This window comes from Protopterus annectens, chromosome 9.part0 (assembly GCF_019279795.1).
Source record: "Protopterus annectens isolate FY-2018-M chromosome 9.part0, PAN1.0, whole genome shotgun sequence".
NCBI lineage: Eukaryota > Metazoa > Chordata > Ceratodontiformes > Protopteridae > Protopterus > Protopterus annectens.
This window is the reverse complement of record NC_056743.1, coordinates 1192437548-1192459096: the sequence shown is the minus strand read 5'-3', so window position 1 is coordinate 1192459096 and position 21549 is coordinate 1192437548. Positions and strand designations below refer to the sequence as shown.

The window sequence follows — 21549 nt, the reverse complement described above, 5'->3', positions numbered from 1 at the left end:
TCAGGTGGGGTGGGATGAGGACCTCCAGCGAGATTAGTTGTGATCTGATCTCACCAGTGAGGGGTATACTTCGGTGTTGAACATTGTGCTCCCATGTTCGTGATGATGAGATCAAGTATGTTATCTCCTCTTGTGGGGATGGTGACTAGTTGTTCCATGGCATTTGAGTTTATGAATTCCAGGAACTTTTGGGCTAGGGTGTTTGGGCTTGAGTAGTGTTCCCAGTCTATATTAGGGTAATTGAAGTCACCTAGTATGATGGTGTTTGGTGATACATTTATCCCCTCTAGTGTTTTCAGGAAGGCCATGTGAGGTTCCTGAGTTTGTGAGGGTGGCCTGTAACATGCTACAATTTGCAGAGCAGTCTTGCCTACGGTTAATTGCACCTGGATGGTCTCCGATGCATCATGCGTTGCCACCAGTCTTGAGGTGTGGGTGTCCTTGATGAATATGGATACCCCTCCTCCTTTCTTGGTATTGTCTGGATTTTGGGGCGGGGCATGATATGAGGTAAAACCTGATAGCGCTGGGGTGCTCTCAGGAGCCTTGAACCAGGTTTCTGTCACAGCACAGACATCGATGTTCTCCATACTGAGAAGGGCCTCGAGTCGTGCATTTTGAGATTTAGACTTCTGGCATTGAGCAGCATTACCCTTAGTTTTTTCCTTTTTGTGTTCTAGGGTGGTAGGTTTAGAATTTGAGCCTTGCCTAAAAAGGCACTATGGGGGTGGCAAGAGCCTTTGCCAATATCCGAATCCCAGGGTGACAGATGCAAGCCGTCCCTTGCGAAGCAGCGTGGCTTGTCCAGCATGTCATCCCAGGCAGACAGATACTGGATCCCCTTTGAATGACACCAGTGTTTAAGCCAATTGTTAAAGCTGATCATCTTATCTCTGTATTGTGGCATCATTCTTGGTGAAGGTAGGATACTGCTCAAGGTCAGGGTCATACCTGCCTGGGCTACATAATCAGAGAGCTCCTCAATGTCTCTTTTCATGTAGTCCAAGGAGGTGCGTCTCAGGTCGTTTACACCAGCGTGGACAATGACTGAGTCATATTTGTACCTGCTGTTGAGAGACCTGAGTGCTTGCGTTATGTGGCGGATTCTAGCGCCCGACAGACAGCTTACTGTGACCTTCTCCTTACTCAGTCTGGTGAGCGGGACGTCAGTGTGTCTGACTATGGAGTCACCAATGACTAGTGTGTCTGGCATTGTGTTTGGCCTTAAGGGCTGTGACTGTTTGACACTCTGACTGTGAGGTCTATGTGTTGCAGGTGTTGTGTTCTGAGGTGGTGGTTGTTTGGGTGTCTGCTTTGGTGCCCTCTGCTGTTTTGGTAGATTTTTGATCAGAGCCTCCGAGTATGTGTGTTTGAATAAACTTTTTGTGGAGATTACCTTTAGCTTCATCGCTGTTTCTTGCTGCTCTTCGCTGCCTTGGATTATACTTTTCACTTGGTATATGACAGAATGAATAACTTTTATCCTATGTATTGTATTTGTAACAGTGCTTTAACTTGTTTAATGTAACAGTTTTTCTGTCTGTATGGAGCTTTTCTCCCCGGGCCTCTGCTGAAAATGGACAAGTATCCAGTCGGACTCTCCCAGTCAACAAATGTGAAATAAAAATAAATAAATAAATGTAAAGGATGGAATGGTTATAAAGGTACACTGTGCTACTGGTTACTTTAAGGTACTCACTATTTTATTTATTTATTTATTATTTGGTCAGTGTCAGCTGCTACTTTTTATGTAGCCTAGGAACAGAATGCATCTTTCAGAATGCGTTTGTTTCCACTAGTGAATTTCATAATAATTTTCCCAGACTGATTCCATCACTGATAGTTAGGAAGCTCATAGCATGATTAAGTGTGTTACGTCCTACGTAACAAAAAAGTTCTTTTGGTGAAGCAGAATGATCGGTATTGTTCATTTTGGATATCACTTAAAATCTTAACACTGAATGAGTATCAGAACCTTTCAATGTGGAATAATGAGGAACAAGGACTTTTTACCACTCAAAATGGAGAACGTTCCTCATAACGAGGTACGACCACAGTGTACATATTTTTGGATAAAAGGCAGTTTGTAGTATCTGACTTCGTCGGTCTCTCAGTTTTTGTTACCGTTAATCCATCCCAGCGTTGTTTGTACAGGGAAGTAATACAGTGCTTTGGGGGCGCAAATCTTCTTGATATTGCGTCAAGATGTTGGTGCACCCATAACATCTATGATTTTGTGGAAACGGTAAAGATCGGCGTGTTCAAATTGCATAAGACATTTGAAAGACAGAATTCTTTATTCTCTAGACACGGGTGAGAGTGGAAATGATTTCATTCTACTAATTATCTAAGTGAATGAATGTCACATATTTAAAAATTGTATCTGATTATTTTCATCTACTGATTCTTGAATAAAATAACAGGAAGGCACACTACATCATAAAATTACATAATCAAAATACATGAGGGAATTTTCTGAAAATAGAAACTACCTTACTGTAAAAATATAATTACAGCAGAGATGCGCCGCAGTGGGAGCTCGGACAAAGGCAATCTTCACCCATCCCACTTGCTACTTGCCTGCCACTAAGAACTAATGGGTAAAACTGCCGTACACCACTAAGGTAAATATAAGCACGACACAGCCAGCCGACGTAATTGGCATTCTCTGTTCATTGAAGAATCGCTCTCTCCTCCCATGCACAGTCTCCCTCCTCCTATGACGCAGGCGATGACGCGCACTGTTTTGATGCCTCTCCAAAACACGGCAGTTAAATCTCCATCTCTGCAAAAAGAGAGGGGGGCTTTGGAGAGGAGGGGGGGAAAAAGGACAAACAAATACCATCAGCACCAGGACCATCCACTAGTACACTATTTATAATCCGCTTGGGCCAGTCTGCACAACTCGCTCACCCGCTATACACCGCTTCAGCACCTCCAGCTCGCCTCTGCAGCCTATGGGTGCTCGAACCTGTGGCACCCCGGACTGACTACATCGAGTTCAGGTGTCCACTTATGTTTTGTTTTTTTTTATTCTGAAACCTTGCCAGTGAAAGGGAGATAGTTTGGTGAACATTGCAGCGCAGCATTTCAAGGTGAGAGAGCGGCCGCGGCCGTGTTTACGAGGCAGGGTGCTCTTTCTGATTTCGGGTGGCGTTCTGCAGACGCATCTTGTACTTTGCAAACGCAGACTAATTGTTTCGTTTATTTATTGACATTTCTGCTAGCTTGCACTCTGTAAACGCACATTTTATTGTTTCGCTGTCCAAGTTTTCCAGCAGATATGTTAGTAGTTAAGTACTGACGGTGTACTTTTTCACTGGCAGCGTCTTCGTGTAGCTTTTGGCTGGATAGATGGCTTCAAGTCATGTGCTGCTGGGTTATTAATAGGTCCATCAGTTATTATTGCGGATTGTGTGTTTATCCGTGCAGAGTGCGCTAGCAGCGGAGCTTACTTTATGGAATGGATGACTTGTATCCTGAGTCGCGGGGATTTCTTTGGAGTGCTTATTTTCAATTCCAGTTGTCCTTGATTTGCATATATTTTGCTCCTAATGCATAATAACGTTGTCCTAGTTTTATTTGCGGTCCCATTACCCACTGCATGCTTTTTGTAGCTCCCACTTAGTAGGCGGCGTAAAGGTCGTTGCTGTTTTTATTTCATGCAGTGAAGGCAGCAGGTAATTGAATGATTGTAGTAATTGCCCGTAACTGCGTTTGTTTGGGTTCAGTGTACAAAGCTATCGCCTATAAAACGGTTTAAATCAATTTGAATACTTTTTTCTGCAGGTTAGGATTTATTATGCTAGTAAGTTGCCCATGTGTAAATGCGTACGTTAATCTATATAGTTGATCTGCATATGAAGACTGTTCATTATTGTGTATCCTTTCACACACTTGTCTGTTATCCACGCAACATTGAAAATAAGTAGGTATGTTGAAGGATGTGCCCCGCAGAAATGTCTGTCCCCACCTTTGCCACGATGAGAGACCAGATCAGACCAGCAGAGAGGGGATGTCTATAAGTTGTATGATAGAATCGGAGCTCCCCAATTCACCCTGGGGAGTAGTTGCTCCATAAACGTACACGTGTTTCAAAGGTTTTTTCATCATAGGTTCATACTAGGCTATCAGTCTGCAGACTATGTTAAGCCTAGCCCGTAACCAGAGATCAGAATTAAACCCTGTACCTTGTATCTATAAAGTTAAGAACTTAACAGGTATGCCAGCCTTCATCCTTCAGTTTTTCTGTGTCTTGTTTTCAGTCTAGCACTCCTCTATGTTTAGTGGAGCAGAGCAGTTCTTTAGGGAGTTGCGTGCTGCTTTCCACCATTACTGCCACAGGTTAAAGGGGCTTGGCAGACACACTTCTGTAGTAAAGCTGTCAGATGAGCACTAAATTACTGTTTTTTTTTTTACTCTTTCTTAACAAGTGACACTGTTAGTAGACTTCATAGACATTCAAAATACTGTCCTGGTGGGGGTCGTCACAAAGTACCATCAGCAAACCAAAGTATTTCGTACTAATTTTTTTAACTTTGCTCATGTAGGTGTAGGTAAATTGCTGCTGGAAATAATGCCTGTTTAACCAGTCAGGCCCAATGGACATACAATCCCTTTTCAGGGTCTACCCAGGAACAATGTATTGCTAAGTCACTTGCTGAAGGTTGCACAGTCTGCTAATAAGAAGTGAGGGAATCAAACCCTGTACCATAGAAACTGCAGCTCACATCCTTAACCCTCTGGACCACTAACCAGAGATGCAATTTCTCTACCCAAGTAGTTGAAGAACTGTGTAGTCTCCACCCATGTTTTAGAAGGAATATGTTTGAAAGTACCATATGACGTGCCCACTTTCTCCCCAGTGATACATTTAACATATTCCACTGCTGGCATTTCCCCTTAAATGATGTCATGTTATGAAGGCTTCACAGGGTAGAACTCTTAGCATCTTTAGATAATTTGCTGTTTATACTTGAAACTCCCATTTCTGGTTAGGTAAATCACACAAATCAGCTTTCTGTTAATTGTGAATTGAAGGTTTCTAGTATTACTAGTGTTCATAACAAAGACAGACAGGTCAAACCAGATGATTGCATTCCATTGTCCACTACTGCTGTCTTATTTACAGGGCGTACATACTGGCTGATGGAACACGCAGTCAGCACTGTATGATTACAACGAACTTGTCTGTCTTAGTAGTTAAGAGACTGCTTAAAAAATATAAGCATATACCAATTCCATATTAACCCCTTAATTCACCCTTTTGAGAGGCGTTTTGAGAGGTTTGATTCTGATGTGTGGCTGAACTGATGTTGGTATAGGTTCTGCACTGCTTTCGACATGGCAGAAGGGATGTAAGAAATGAAAACTGCATTAATGTCCACCTCTAACGAACTAGAAACAATGAATACTTCAAAATAAAAGTGATATACAGCAAAAATCTGCTTTACAAATTTCATATTCTTCAATTTTAAATATACTAAAAACTGTTAACGGATTTTTGTATATGTTAGGATAATGGGTTATATTTTATTCTGTAGTGCGCAAAGTATGAGGTGATTATAGAGCAGACATTCATTAAGTAGTATAATGTTGCCCAGCTTGCAGTCTGTGAGAGTGCTCCTAATGTGTGAAACAGGTATATTGATTTACTGTGCAGCATTCCTGTTACTGTATTCAAACCATGTTGAAGTTAAATGATCACGTGTGCACCTGATACCAAAATCAGTAGGGCATCAGAGTGTACAGACTCATTACTGCTTCAGTAAAGCAGATCAGTTACTTGTAACCATAAACGGGGGTCAGTTGCAGACACAAGTGAGTACAACATTTGGTTTCACTGCACTGTTCTGTGTGCAGCAGTCAGCAGAGGCTGTTCTCCGGCATTTAATGCTCTGTTTAAACTACGTGCTGATATGAAACTCCCGGTTTAACATGTTTCCATCTGTTTCTCTTTATCTGACTTTTGTTTATCCAACTTCATTTTGTAAGTAGTTGACTCAGCTTGATCTCCATCTCTACTGCTGACTCAACAACTGCTTGTTTTTTTAATATCTGTATTAATTTCACACATATTTAATAACAGCATTAATAAACATGCATTAATACAAAAAAGAAAGCAAACCATTACAAACATTTTCACTCCTCCTGAGCATTATTCTTTATGTATTGTTCTCACAAATTTAAATTATTTCCATATTGTTGCAGTGTCTCTTTCTTTCTTTCTAGAGATCCCACCTTCAATTTTTTAATCTCCCTTACAGCGTTCAATGCTTCAGTTATATTTGGTTTAGATTTTGATTTCAGTTTTCTAGTAATTGCTTTTTTGGCAGTCAATAGCATTAAACCTAATAAGACCTTACTATCTACATTGTGTATTATTCTTTTGAGCTGAGATAAAGTACCCGGTGGGGAATTTTTTAAACTGTGCCATCTTGTTACTTTCCCCAAAGACATGTAAACAATTACCTGTCTTTCCAATCATACCTACACCATTTGCTATCTACCTGACAAAACATTCTCTGAAGTTTGCATAGGGTATAAAACTGTCTATTCAAACACTTCCATTCAAAATTTCTAAACCTTCTAGATTTTGTTGCATGCTTTATAACCATACACATGTCCTCCGACTGTGTATTGCCTTTATTTTCTTACTTCCAAAACTTCTTGAACCTTTTCTGATTAATTCTTACATTTACAATGCATTATTTTATATGGCATGCTAATGATCCCTTTTTAACAGCAGTTTCTATTCTAGGCTCAACTAAAAATTCAACCAGAGTTTTTTTAGTTAATACTCCCCTATGCCTTTTTCCTCACCTGTACTGTTATCAGCCCCTGTTAGGGAAAGCAGTTTCCAACCCACAGTCCAAACTTCTGCTTGGCCTCATCCCACTCTTAGATTTCTCTTCCTTGCTATTTACTCCCAGTACCATGGCAGCTTTATAATTTTCTCCAACAAATTCCAGCCCCCTCTTGCTCATGTTGTATGCCACTGCTTGTGGTCATTCCTACAGGTAAAATCCCCTTTCTCAAGTCCATTGTTGACTTAGTTCTTAAAACACATTTTGCTAGTTCATAAGTATCATTTTCTGTATGGTTGTTGTTATTCTACTTAAGGGCCTGCATCCAAAATCCTACTCGCTCCTTATTTTGTGAACTCTTCTCATTTCATTATCTTCATTTCTTTCCATGTTGATTTGTGATCTTCTGCTTGTGTTATGTATACAAGCCTTAACTGCGTATTTGCAAAGTATGCCTTCAGATCTTTTAATCCTAAACCACTAAACCACCTTGTTCTATGAGAAGAAACAACTTATCCCAACTAAATATTGATCTCTCTCCCAAGTAAATTCCTTCAATTGTTTATTGTCCACAAATTCTGCTCTTGTTGATAAACATGTCTGACCAGATGTGTGTTTGTCTGTTTTATATATATATATATATATATATATATATATATATATATATATATATATATATATATAATTTAATATGTGTGTTACTAAAGGGACTAGAAACATTTGACATTACTATCAAGTCGAGATCTTCTCACTTCAGTTTTTTGTATTATCATGTGTTCAGCCTCTTCCCACATATCCTTAGTTGCAGATGACAAGAGTCATGATTGTTTTAATTTCTAAGCCTGTGACTCAGCACACTTGTAATTATCATTATTAAGATGATCCGCTGTGGCGACCCCTAACTGGGAAAAGCCGAAAGAAGAAGAAGAAGATTGTTGTTGTTGTTTTTTTTCACTGATGTCTGGTCTGCTGTTCTTGTTGCAGATGATAATGGCATAATATACAATATTTGCATTTCTGTGTTTGTCTTATTCTGTATTTTGATAAAAAAAAAGTCCTTATGTTTTGCGGTAATGTTGTGTTATGCCATTGACTGCACCATTTCTTAAAGCATTAACAGTATATATAGCATTTGACTGAGAGTCATATCTGGCATTTAGAATAATGAAAAATAAAGGTCTGTATGTTTTATACCAGTGCAATGACAATCATGTGGATGTGGACTATTGTATTTATGTAGGTTTGCAACATGCAGTTATTGATTTGCTGTTTGTAATTCATTTTTTAACCAGGTTAACTCACTAGGCACAATCCTCTTTGCAGGGCTGACGAAGAATGCCATCTAATTAATTGACTTGTTAAAGTCACAAAGTAGGCAGTGGGATGCTGAGGGGAAACAAACTCTGGATTACAAGATGAAGCTTGTTTGCAGCTCATAGTTTAATCCTTTGCATCAATTTGCCAGCCTTGTTTTCTTTATTCTCTTTCTGAATATAGCTTGAAAAACTGAAGTGTTATAGTTTGTTTTGTTTGTATTATTTACTTTTGCTGTTGCCTAATTTTTGTTATGCAGTGTTTCCTTTTTGTTTTAAATGTGAGAAATTGACTAATACAGGACAAGTAAGACAAAATTTGTTGCTTTATCTTTTAAGATTTTACATTTAAATTTACTGTGGCTCAAAACTAAAGACAGTTGCTGTCTAGCCTGGAGGAAAACAGAAATCTGATAACTTTTGAGGCAGCTTGGGTACTAGTGGCATATGGTTTTCAAAAGTGTATATACTTTTTTAGGTAGCACAGGCTTAACATGTTCATGACAGGAATTGGTCTGCTGGCTGAAAGATACAATGTAAGCAGCAATTCCCCAATCAGTTTTCTTAAGGTAGTTTGGCCAGTGGTATGCTTGCTGCCTTTACTTATTTGGGTTTCTGTGGCAGTTTGTGTGTGGTTTGTTATTTTGCCACAGTTTTTTGTATTTATGCAGTGGTGGTTTACTTTGTGTCCTGTTCTTTACATTTATGTCTTATGTTAGTGTTACCAACCGTGTTCTGGTACAGGGATTCCTGGTCTTCTCTGTATGTAAACTTTATTCATTTCCTGTCAGTTTTGTCACTGCTTCATTTCCTTTTTAGGGGGTTTAAGCTTTTGTTTTAACTGGAAATTATTTTTTACCTGTTTGGGTTCCTTTTACGTTTCCTGATCAGGTAATGTAGTTATGATTGAACGTTTAGTGTTTTTATTGCTGTAAGGTTTGTTTTATGTATGTTATAATCACAAGTTGTTTTTTTTTTTTTTTTTAAATATAGATTATGAATGCATTTGAGGATTGTGTGTGCTCTGTCAGGTGACATTTTAGGGGGAGGCATTTCTGTGTTTAGTAGTTTATTATGCTAAATAATCTTTCAAGAAAGTGACATTTTGATTGAGGATTTTCTGTGGATGGCCCAAGCAGCAATATCATAATTTGTCTTTCTGGGAATGGTCTTGTTTCTTGGAAACCTGTTTGCAGAAGTAACAGACCTATAATTGCTTTAGTTTCTAAGTAACAGTCTTGTCATTTCCTAAGTATATAATTGTGTGTGTGTGTGTGTGTGTGTGTGTGTGTGTGTGCCTCTGCATATGTCTCTTAATATCTGAGTGCTCCGGTTTCCTCCCACATTTCAAGTAAATGAAGTGAGTGGATTGGACACTCTCTCTAAATTTGCCATAGTTGTGAGTGTGCATGCAGGTATGTGGTGTGGAGGAACAGCCTTGGCAGGGTGGTGTGAAACTTGGCTCTAGATGATTGTCACTGTTGAAGTGACACCCTGATCTCATGTGCAAAAATAGGAAAGGATGTTGTGGATGGATGAATATGGTTACATACACAATAATTGCACACTTGCATAATTAACAAGTTAGTCATTAAAACAGTCCAGTGAATGCAAGAGATATTGAAAACCACATACATTGCAACTAAAACTATGGACAGTAACCCTAATACTTTCATACACAGAAGATACTGTATTACTTGTACCACCAACCATTGACATTAAATACGCCAATCGCACTTAATACATCATGACTCCACATAAACTTTCTTCCATTGCTTCTCTCAGTTGGGATGCAACAAATGATTTTGCAAAACTGCAAAGATTTTTAGCAGAATAAGAAGCCTTTTTATATACTGTACAACATTAAGAAATATTAGCCATTCATCACTGATTTTATTTCCCATCAACACCTTAATGCAATATGAACTTATTAGCCATTCATCACTGAATTTATGTCCCATCAACACCGTAATGGAATGTGAACTTTCATCACATTCATTACAAACAAAGAAACACAGCTTTTTATGTGAGGACCCATCCCCACATCCACCATTGCGTGTGCTTCACCCTATACCCCCCTTACTGATGCCATGATCGCAGAACCACTACTGAAGAGTCTTTGTTACCTTGATGCATTATTAAATGAAGACTTATTTGCCTCTTGCAGTATACAGTGAACATTGCATTCAACTGAATGAGAGATGCCCTTCATATGTCAACCAAAAAAATCTGTTAGAATGTACATGTTTCATTTATGTACATATACATAATTATTTACATATATTTACACAAATGCATGCAAGTGTGTGTGTGCTTGTATCTCATCTCCCTGTCTTGTCTGTTGTTGCATATGTAGAGTACTGGAAATAATATTTGCAGCATTTTAAAGTCCCTGAATTAGAAAAATGTGTTTTAGATGTTAACCCCAAAATATGCATTCAGTTTGTAAACTACTAATTCTGGTGAAGTTTGCAGTGGTAACAGCTTGAGCAGGTAGACTAGACTTCCCTCGGTCTCCAGTTCTACCTGAATGATGCTAAGGGATTTCCAGGCTAACTGAGGGATGCATTTCTTTGGTGTCTTGGAAGTACTCATGAGTTTTCTGTTGGTGGGCCATGTCTTGTATTTCTCTTTTGGGAGGCATTCAGGTGGCATCCACACTAGGTGCTCATATCACTTCATGTGGCTCTTCTGACATGGAAAATGAGCCCAGTAATCACACAAAGGAGCTTTATTTTGTGTTACTTATATATGTGTTCTCATAGTTTGTCACTATCCAGCATTTATGACCATAGGTGAAGATGGGGACATTGACTTTTGGTAGAGTAAAAACTAATTCATGGTCTTGGTGCTCTGTGTGCCGCAGTTTGGTACAATGCCTGAAGACTAATTCAAGGTCTTGGTGCCCTCTGTGCCACACTTTGGTACAGTGCCTGAAGACCAAGTCAAGGTCTCGGTGCCCTCTCTGCCGCTCTTTGGTACAGTGCCTGCAGAATCGATCCTGTTACACTCGCCTACTGATTGGCCTCTTGATCCCTTCTCTTCTCACCTGTGAACAAGTCCTGGTTTTTGTTTTCAGAAAGGATATTTTAAGCATAAAATTTAACAAAAAAATCTTGATTAAACAAACTCAGAATTTTCACACTTGTTGGACAGCTCTGACTAGTCTTTTCAAAGTTATGAATGTCAGTCTTGTAGAACTAGAAGTATTTTGAAACTGTATCTTACCATGTTTGAGATTTTGTTTTGATTTAAATAATATCCCGTTAAATCTTCTGGGATGTGTAAAATGCTTGTTGCTTCAAGTATGATGTATAAGAAATCTGAACCAAACAAATCCTGCACACACGTGGATATGTCGTTGTTTATATGAAGTTACACAGTAGCACTTGCCAATGCCATGACTGGGAAGGTGCAGAAGGAGCAAAGATTTTCTATTTTTTTTTTTTCTGTAGCACATCAGTAGGAAAATCTGATGTTCTGCCACAGAGGTAAGGAGCTTGTGGAAACGCAACGTGGCACACATCAATGACAGCACCTAGTATATTTGTTTTTTCTGATAATGTTCAGATGTATTATGTCAAGACAGAATTCATGCATACAGGAGTACTTTGAAATTTCAGGCTTGTAGTGCTGATCTGATTGTGACGATCCATTACTGGACCAGTAATCAAGGAGCCCCCACTGGCAACAGTGGGGGGATGTACACCGAGAGGATGACAGGTGTGTGTATATATATATATATATATATATATATATATATATATATATATATATATATATATATACACACACACACACACTTTCCAGATGCAGCTCTCTGCATCAAGTGTAATTTCCCTTAAGAGCACACAGAGACCACATAGTCAGTCTGAGGCTGGTTTCTCCTTCTTCTCCAGATCCCCAATAAGACTCCCCACTGGAGTTGAGATCTCAGCTGAGTGGCCAAACCAAGACCTCTCTGTCCAATCAGTGCTTCATGTCCCTGCCTAAGTAGCTGACACACACACTCTTTGGGGTTTTATTTACACACACACCTGGGAAAGGCTGGCACAGGTTTACTAGCTATGTCCCCTTTTGCCCAGACTATAAGGTAGTTCTGACTGCCACCAGCCAACTCTTATCAGCTACTTTAAGGCCCTTAAAAAAGGTGTCCAAATCTTACTGTGTAATGTTACTATCAATACAAATGGTAGATTGACCAAGAGCAAGGCTGTTAGGAGTGGCCTACAGAGTGCCACCAAATAAATATACGAGTACTTTCAGAGCTTAAATATCTCTACACAGATCAGCCACAATGAAAGGTTTAAATGTGTGTAATAAAAGAACAAGGCAATACTAAATATACATCCACAGTGATAGAGTTCAAAACCACAGGGAATATTTAAAGCAACATTGCAGGACAGTCTCAAATAATGAAAAATATCTAAACTAAGCTTCGCTATATTCCTGACTATATCTAAGAGAATTATGCTATTCCCTAGTAACTTGCATATGAGCAAGGCAGATGCAGTGAGTGGATCTTCTAGTTGTTGTCAGGTCAAAGACAGAATACAGAGTGCTGTGTCTCTCAGAGCTCTCAAATTAATATCTCTGATATTACTGCTGGGCTAGCTTGCAAAATGACATCATTTTTTTGTCATCTGACTTCTAGTCCCCAGGCCCAAAACAATCATTGATGGCAGCTGGTAGCATTTAGCATCTACCTGTAAAAAACATAGACATGGGCTTTTCCTCAGAATTTTGGCAGATGCTATAAGTCATAAAACAATAAAACACTTCCAAGACCATACAAAAAGCCTCTTAGCACAGACTTTTGTGTTTCCAGCCTAGCCTATAAAGTAATTTTAATTTCAGTTATTTTTCTAAAATTTACTAGACTGAGGGTAGCCTCCTATATCCCAGTTTCCACTGTTAAAATATATACATTTAAACATAGCGCATGCACATTTCTGTTCTTTTCCAGTAGGGCACACTGTGAATCCATTTTTAAACACAAGCATTTTGCAAAATCTTTTCAACACACACATCTGTACCAACAGTTTGATATACACATGAAATACAGTCCTAATACATTTGTAACACAGGCATCTTATATGACTCATGTTGATAGTCACAAATGATATATAATTATTTACAAAATTCCAGATAGCTGGGCTGGCAATATCTACTTGCGTCACACTGATGTACAATGGCACACAGTTTTGCACTATTATCTAGTTGTTTTAGAGGGGATACAACTGTCATTTTGGCTTTTTAAAAAAGTAAAAGTTAGGATTTAAATTCACCATTGAAACTGAAAGGAACTGGAATTCACTTCCTGTTCCTATTTACTTTTGCAACAAAAAGTAAGTTTACTTCAACTAGTATTTGGACAACTGGGATTTAAATTGGTATTTAATGGGATTAAATCAACAGCTTAATTGTTTGAAGTAGCAAGCTTAGTTTAACCATTCCATCACATAATATGACAAGTTTGCTATTGTCCTTTTAAATACTTGACTATCACTAATGGGAATTGATGCAGTAATGCTTTGAATGAGAACTTTTTCTTATAATTCTTCCTGTTAGGCGCGTTTTGGATGTTGCATATATCACTGTTTAAATCTTATGTAAATGCAGGAGGCTGACTAGACAGGAACCATTTTCTGTAAAATGCAGACAGGCCTAATGGCATATGGGTTTGTTCCTGAATTCACTACCTGTGACTAATGTTTGATTAGCATCCCTGGTGTTAAGAGAAGCATCTAGTTGAATGGACTACAGCAGATAGTTTTCTTACTCTGGGAATGAGGTTGGAGGGATGGGTGAGGCTTTCCTGCAACAGCCGAAGCTGGTGAGTGGAGTTGCTGCTGTCCTTTGAAAGGCTTAGCCAGAACATTCCTACTGGCACAGTGCTCAGGTGCACTGCATTCAGAAAGATGGCAGTGACAGTATTAAATAGTCCTACCAGTGCTTCCTGGCCAGAGACTGCCACCCATATCCAGCCACAGCGTCAACAGTAGAAGTGACAGTCCCTTGCACCAAGTGGTAGATGTGTCTTTGTTTAAGGCTGCAGTGATGAAAGCAGAGGTAACTGCATGGGGGAGAGGATTAGCTTATTACTGTGCAGGAGGCGGGTGGAAGAATGTGGAGAGCTCCACAACCAAGTTTTAGACTGGCCAGAAAAGCTTGGGGATCTCTCTCTCGTAAATCAGTGGTCTGGTTTTGCTTACTTTTCTGTCAGTCAGTTTCACTGAATCTTTTATAACTTACATTGCTAGATCAAACAAAATACCTCCTGTAAATAAAGATTGTTTGGATTTTTTTTGGATATAAGCAATATAAAGCTTTTTTTATAAGCATGTTAAAGCAATGATATGTTTTGACATGCTGTTGTAACTTGCTGCCATGGAAACTGTATTTCTGAGTCTCACTAAATTTGTCATGGTGTTTGCTCTTCATAACCTTGTTCTCTCTCTCTCTATTTATACACACACGCACACACTCACCCACCACAAATTGCACAACAAGTAGAGCAGTTACTGCACTGCAGGTATTTGGCTATAACACTGAGCCCAGTGAGGCTATTCACGCCTACCCATGCATGTATTTTGTGTTTGTATACAAAAAGGTGCATAGGTTCATAGGTAGGTACTAGGCTATCAGCCCAAGGGCCTATGTAAGTCTAGCCAGCAAGGTACCATAGCTTACGCCACCCAAGAAAGTTATTTTCCTGTGCCACTGTCCAGCAGAGATGCAGAAGTGATCCCCAGGATGTATTTCCTATTTCCCATCCACTCATCAAGATTTTTCTTGAAGAGTGCTAATGAAGAACTAGCTTGTTCCAGAGTATAGCAAGTCTCTGGGACAGGAATCTATCCCTCCAGCATGTCCTGTTTATTGTGGTGACAAGGTTTAGGTCCCTAGAGTATGTAGCTTGGAGGGATTGGGATTTCTTTAGGTGTAGCATGTTCAACAGCTCTGGGGTTGACATAGCTTTATATGTTAGGCAGAGATCACCTCGGAGTAGGCAATATGCTACAGAGTAAAGCTGGAGTTTTTTTGAGGCGGTCAGTGTAGGGCATTTGTTTGAGCCCAGTAATCCTCTTTGTGCATATTTCATAAACAGTTGCCCAGAGACCAAATAAATATCAAGCAGTATTCCATAACCCAAAAATCTTCTTGCATCATCACCTTTATTAAGGCTCAGTTCCTAAAATACTATTGCAGATTATGGTTTCACTGCTAGAAGCATCAGTGCACCATGGTCTACGTTTGTGTTTTAGGAATTGCCACTCAAAGATGATAGTGCAAAAAGATTTTTGAGTTTTGAAGACTTGATGGGAATACTGATAAATGTGTTCTATTGTATCTGAAGGCTGCTGAGCTCACTTCAGGCATATTTGACCTAAGAATTTCTTTACTGGGAAGACAGACCTGTTTTTCTGATCTTATTGATTAACTCTGACTTGTGAATGTGCCACCCATAAGCTGTGTAGCTTTATAGATTCTGAATAATCATGTATATTCTGACTCTAGCCATTCAGCTCTTATGGAGTATGCCCAGTCAAAAGTGAATATTTCTGATGCTTCTGTTATCCCTGTGTGTCCTGGAAAGCATGCTTTATTTTAAGCAGCTGAACCATTTTGGGACTCTTACCTAAAGTCACCAGTGAAACACTGGAGTGACTGAATTAATATTCTATATATTAGGACTATTTTTGTAGTTGATCATTACCCTAACGGCCCACACTGTCAAAAAAACAAACAAAAAAACAAAACAAAAGAGACCACATTGGACTTGATCCAGGTCTGTAAAGCAAAAACATCTCTGTCATGAAGGTGGTCTGTTTCATACCATAAGTGATCATATTTCCATATTTGCAATCTTTGAACCTGTAAAATTGCACAGATATCAAAAGTTCAGGTATCTGAAAAATGTACAAAAATGCAGTGTAACTGCACTAACCTAAACTAAGAAAGTCTGATTAGATGCCTGTACTTTCTCTGTACCAGGCTAATACTTCATAGGTAGGTACTAGGCTATCGGCCCTAGGGCCTATACAAGCACAGCCAAAAAGGTACCCTGGCTTTTGCCATCCAAGAAAATTATTTTCCTGTGCCACTGTCGAGCAGAGCCACAGAAGTGATCCCCGGGGTGAATTTCTTATTTCCCATCCAATCATCAAGATTTTTCTTGAAGAGTGCTAATGAGGAGCTTTGTTTGATATAGGTAGGTAGTTTATTCCAGAGTATGGGAAGTCTCTGGGACAGGAATCTATCCCTCCGGCATGTTCTGCTTATTGTGGTGACAAGGTTTAGGTCCCTAGAGCGTGTAGCTCGGAGGCGTTGGGATTTCTTTAAGTGGAGCATGTCTAACAGCTCTGGGTTTGACATAGCTTTGTATGTAAGGCAGAGATCACCTCTGAGTAGGTGATATGCGACAGAGTAAAGCTGGAGTTTTTTGAGACGGTCTGTGTAGGGCATCTGTTTGAGGCTGGTAATCCTCTTTGAGGTACTTCTGCGGCCTTTCCAGTTGTTGTAGATGTCTTGAGAGGTACATACCAAAAGGGGCATTGTAGAAGGATTTCCTGACTACTGTGACGATGTGATTATCAAAGGAGAGACTGCTGTCCACCTGTGTCCTAAGGTCTCTTATCACACTTTCGGTGTTAAGTATACTACCGCCTATGTTGTAGTTCATGGGTACAGAGTTTTTACCAAAGGGGATGACTATGCACTTTTTGGCATTGAGCTTGAGGCCATGGCTTTGACACCAGGCATCTGTCTCAGTGAGGCCCTTTTGTAGGATGTCCACATTGTTAGGAGTTACGATTATGGCTCCTAGTTTGCAGTCATCTGCGAACTTCGTTAGCCAAAGATGACCTGTGTTAGCCTGTACTTCAGAGAAGTAAACAGGGGAGGACCCAGGACTGAACCCTGTGGTACTCATTTGTCACTGGTCTGAAGTCGGATTTGGAGTCTGCTTTCACAGTGTGGGTTCTGTCAGTGAGCCAGTTGGCAACCCATCTTGTGACATAGGGATTTCTACCTAGTTTAGTGAGTTTATCTATAATTCCAGAGTGGGGGATGGTGTTGAAAGCCTTGGCAAGATCTAGATAGGCTGTGAGAACCACCTTACCCTCGTCTACGGATTTGGTGACTGCAGGTTTAGGAGACATGATCTGTCTTTTACAAACCCGTACTGGGTGGGATCCAGAGTTTGGAGATTACCAATGTCTTTGTTTACAAGTTCCATGATGATACATTCCATGGCCTTGCAGACCAGGCTCGTCAGGCTAATGGGGTGGTAGTTCCTGGGGTCCGTGGTGGCTCCCTCCTTGTGGAGTGGGATAACTGTTGCTGTGCGCCATTCAGTGGGCACAAAGCCTGAGGTGAGGCTATGATTGAACATGGTACTTAGATGGGGTGCCAGTTTGTTCTGTAGTTCGTGTAGAACGCAGTCTGGGATGCTGTTTGGTCCCATGGATGCTGTGCTCTTGGCTTTGGAGAGTGTGGTTTTTACCTGTGCAGCCGTGATTACAGGAACTTTGCATTCTTCCTATATAGAGATGAGCCCTTTAGGGGGTGAGAGGGGTGTAAAGTTAGCACTGAACCTATCTGCCAGGATTTTGGCAATATCAGTTGGGTCTGTATATTTAGTGCCATTGTGCTGTAACTCAGAGCAGATCTGAGTGTTGCCATTGAGGTTCTTGACATAGCTATATAATACTTTGTAGTTGTCTTTAGAATTATTGGCAATTTTGTTTTCGTAACTAGCTTTGGAGGATTTTATCAGGGATTGCAGCTTCTTACTGAGACTGACCTGGGAGCTCCTCCACTCATGGGATTTTATTCTCTTTTGCAACAGTTTCTTCCTTCTATTGTACAGTTTGTTTATGGCAGGGAACCACCAGATTGGCTTCCTTTTTTTTTTTTTTTTTTTGGAGGCTAGCATCTTGGTTCTGTTTGGGATAGCACGATCCATGCACTTGTGTAAGTGCATATAAAATGCAATTGTGTAGGATTCGGTAGTCGTAACTGTATTGTCCATCTGCATGGGTGTCATGAAGTTCACCACTTCTGTCTTAAGAAGCATGAAGTTGGCTTTGGAGAAATCATTTACCGTGGTTTCCTTAATGGGGGGTGGGGGCAGGATGTGGATATCTGGGGTGGTTAGCTTATGGTCGGATTGGACTAATGAGGCGTTTACTTCAGATGTGGAACACCGGTCACTCCTGTTAGTAATGACTAGATCTAGGATACTGTTGCCCCTGGTGGAGGTGTGGATAAGTTGATCCAGGGCATTGGAGTTTATGAATTCCAGAAAGTGTTGAGCGAAGGAGTTGGTACATGAGTAGTTTTCCAAGTTAATGGTGGGGTAGTTGAAATCACCCATTATTAGGGTGTTTGGTTGAACCCTAATATTTTCCAGTACATCAAGAAAAGAGGAGTGGGAATCCTGGGAGATCTGTAGCAAGCTACAGTTTGGATTGCAGTTTTGCCCAGAGTTAGTTGCACTTGGATAACCTCGGATGCATTATGCTGAGCAACTAGCCTGGAGGTGTGGATATCCTTAATGAATATGGACACACCTCTGCCTTTGGTGTTCTGGTCCAGGTTACATGGCCGAAAAGTGTGGTATGAGTTATAGCCTGGTAGTGCAGGGGTTCTCTCTGGAGCCTTGAACCAGGTCTCCGTCACTGCATAGATATCGATGTTCTCCATTTTAAGGAGTGCCTCGAGTGAGTGCATTTTGAGACTTAGACTTCTAGCATTGAGTAGCATCACCCTCGGTTTTTGCTTGCCTGTTCTGTTACGATGGTGAATTTGTCATTTGAACCTTGCCTAAAAAAGGCACTATAGGAGCGGCAAGAACCTTAGCCAGTATCCGGAATCCCAGGGGTGACAGGTGCAGGCCATCTCTGGCAAAGCATCATGGTCTATCGACCATGTCATCCGAGGCAGTCAGATACTGGATCCCTTTAGAATGACACCAGAAGCTTAGCCAATTGTTGAAGTCAATCATTTTGTCCTTGTACTGCAGTATCATTCTGGGTGATGTCAAAATGCTACTCAGGGCTAGGGTCATACCTGCCTGGCTACAAGATCGGAGAGCTCTTCCATGTCTCTTTTCATGTAGTCCAGGGAGGTATGTCTCAGGTTGTTCACACCAACATGGACAATGACAGAGTCATATTTGTACTTGTTGTGGAGTGACCTGAGTGAGTGGGTTATGTGGCGGATCCTGGCACCTGATAGGCAGCTGACAGTAACCTTCTCCTTGTTTAGCCTAGTGAGTGGGACATCATTGTGCCTGACTATAGATTCACTTATGACTAGTGTGTTGGGTACGTTGTTTTGCCTTGTTGGCTGTGGTTGAGTGGCACACTGAGTCTTCGGGCTGTCATTTGGGTTGTGTTGGGGAGTGGAGGTTGTTTGCATTTCTGCTTTGGAGGTCTCTGTTGCTTGAGCAGATTATTATTGAGAGCCTCCACTAATGTTTTTGTGTTTCAGTGGGTGGATTTTGGTGGTGTAGATTTAGTGAGACTATGTGATGAATGTGGTGTGGTGCAAGTGTTTCATTCCCCTCTTGACTGTCAAGTTCAGTCTTGGTTGGAGAGAGCTTTACCTCCAGTTTGGCTAGATAAGTGCATCTCTCATAGGTTGTAGTGTTGGGTGGTAGGAGGAGAGGGTTGTCTGTGTACATGAGGCAATTTCTACACTACCCCAAGATGCCCAGATTTATCAGATAAACAGGAGAAAACACTGGGAGCTGACCCTTGGACATGCCTGAATAAGAAACTGTTTTCCTCTAGATAAGTGAGGAAAGTGAGTACAAGAGCTGTTTTTCTGTAAGCAAGTGAGGAAAGTAAGTACCAGAACTGTTTTCCTCTAGGTAATGAGGAAGGATGAGTGCTGTAGTAATTAGTAGGTTATTTAGTGCTTACAATAAGTTCTGAACAAGTGCTGATCACGAATAAGCAAATTCAAGTGCTAAAACTAAGAATATGTATCTGGACTAAACTAGTTACAGAAAGGGGGGAAACAAGTGCAAATGCGGGCTTTTAAATCAGAAAGTTGAGAGAGATGGAAAACTACCCAAACGGCCAATGACTACAATTTCTGGGCCAGAACCACTCCTTATGTGGTAGGCACTCCCACTGATAAGCTAGAAGGCTTCCCTCCAACACAGAAAGCTTGGGGGGCTCAGAAGCTTACACATACAGTCCTGGATATAGCAAATCTGAATCTGGACTACACTAGTTACAGGAAAGGTAGGAAACGGGCTTACATTTTTTTTATACAGAAAAGTAGCTAAAACAGCAGTAAAAACAATTCAAATGCAGTGCAAGCTAACACACGAGTATGTAGTAATGTTAGACCAAACAGTTTTTAAAAAAAATGCAATTAAATTAAAAATGACTAAAAACAAGTGCAGAAGGAGTCTATTAGGTAGAATGAGGTAAAGAGATGGGACTGGGGGGAGGGTCCCATATCAAATCTACAGTGGGGGCGGGCAACTGCAAAAGCCTCCAAATTTAAACAAGACAGGAATAGGGAGAGTGGGTAGGGGAAAAACAACACCTTCAGCAGAGATCTGAAAAAGTATACAGTGAAGCAAAAATAACCATGCACAACTCTGAAGTCAGCCAGCAATGATATAAAATTAGTCAAGCAAAAATTAACAGTACACAACTCTGAAGTGCCAGAAAAATATACTTAGCTCTGTGTATCTTCAGATAGTTTGAAGAGCACTCTGTCAGGACACAGGAAGGCTCCAGCAATGATATGCAGGCTAAACTTCAATGTCTCTGAAAACTAAGTTTGTAGCTCCTAGTAAAATATAAATATATACCACCTCCTTATCCTGGATATTAAATGGTATCAAAAATGATGATTGTGTGAGACAATCTCTGGATAAGACATCATAAAAGTAAACTTTTTCTCTGACCTTTGTAACGTTTGTGTTGATTATAACAGCATAAAGAAATATATTCATAGCAGCAGTCATATTTCCTCCACTAGCAGCATATAAGAATTCTAAAAAAAAAAAAGTTTTGAAAAATTGTGAAGCAGCTTCTTCATTCTAGTCCCAGGTAAACTCTGCCCATTTTCCATAAGCTTGATAATTACACCCTAGTCAAACAGTTGATCAGTCACTTATTGTGGCTTTCTTACAAAACTTGCTACCAGTTCAAATTCAGAGATTGAAATAGCTGCTACTTCCTGTTCTGGACACTCCCCTCACTCTTCAAACTGTCCATAAAAATGCAGTTCCCAAGCTACTGAATAAATGTAAACCTTGCTTGTAAAGAATTACTTTGCTCTGGAAATTTTAAAAATCACAAGAGGTTGCATTGTCTGTCCTGTTGCTATTCCCTATAAGAAGGTAAGGTACTAAACCATTGGAATTAATCATTAGTTGTCCTTCTGCACATGGGGGA

The 21549-nt window shown here is 40.2% G+C and overlaps 1 protein-coding gene across 3 annotated transcripts in view; it reads left to right on the top strand.

Annotated features, from left to right (window-relative positions):
- Window positions 1-1932: 1932 nt before the first annotated feature.
- YPEL4 (yippee like 4) overlaps window positions 1933-21549 on the top strand; it is a 117143-nt gene continuing 97526 nt past the window's right edge. The window contains exon 1 of one of the 3 annotated variants that reach the window (XM_044084100.1): window positions 1933-2045. The gene's annotated coding sequence lies outside the window, so the exon portion shown is untranslated. Of the gene's footprint in view, window positions 2046-2914; window positions 3096-3147; window positions 3681-21549 lie in introns of those variants that run through there. The other 2 variants (XM_044084099.1, XM_044084101.1) reach the window with 2 other exon arrangements.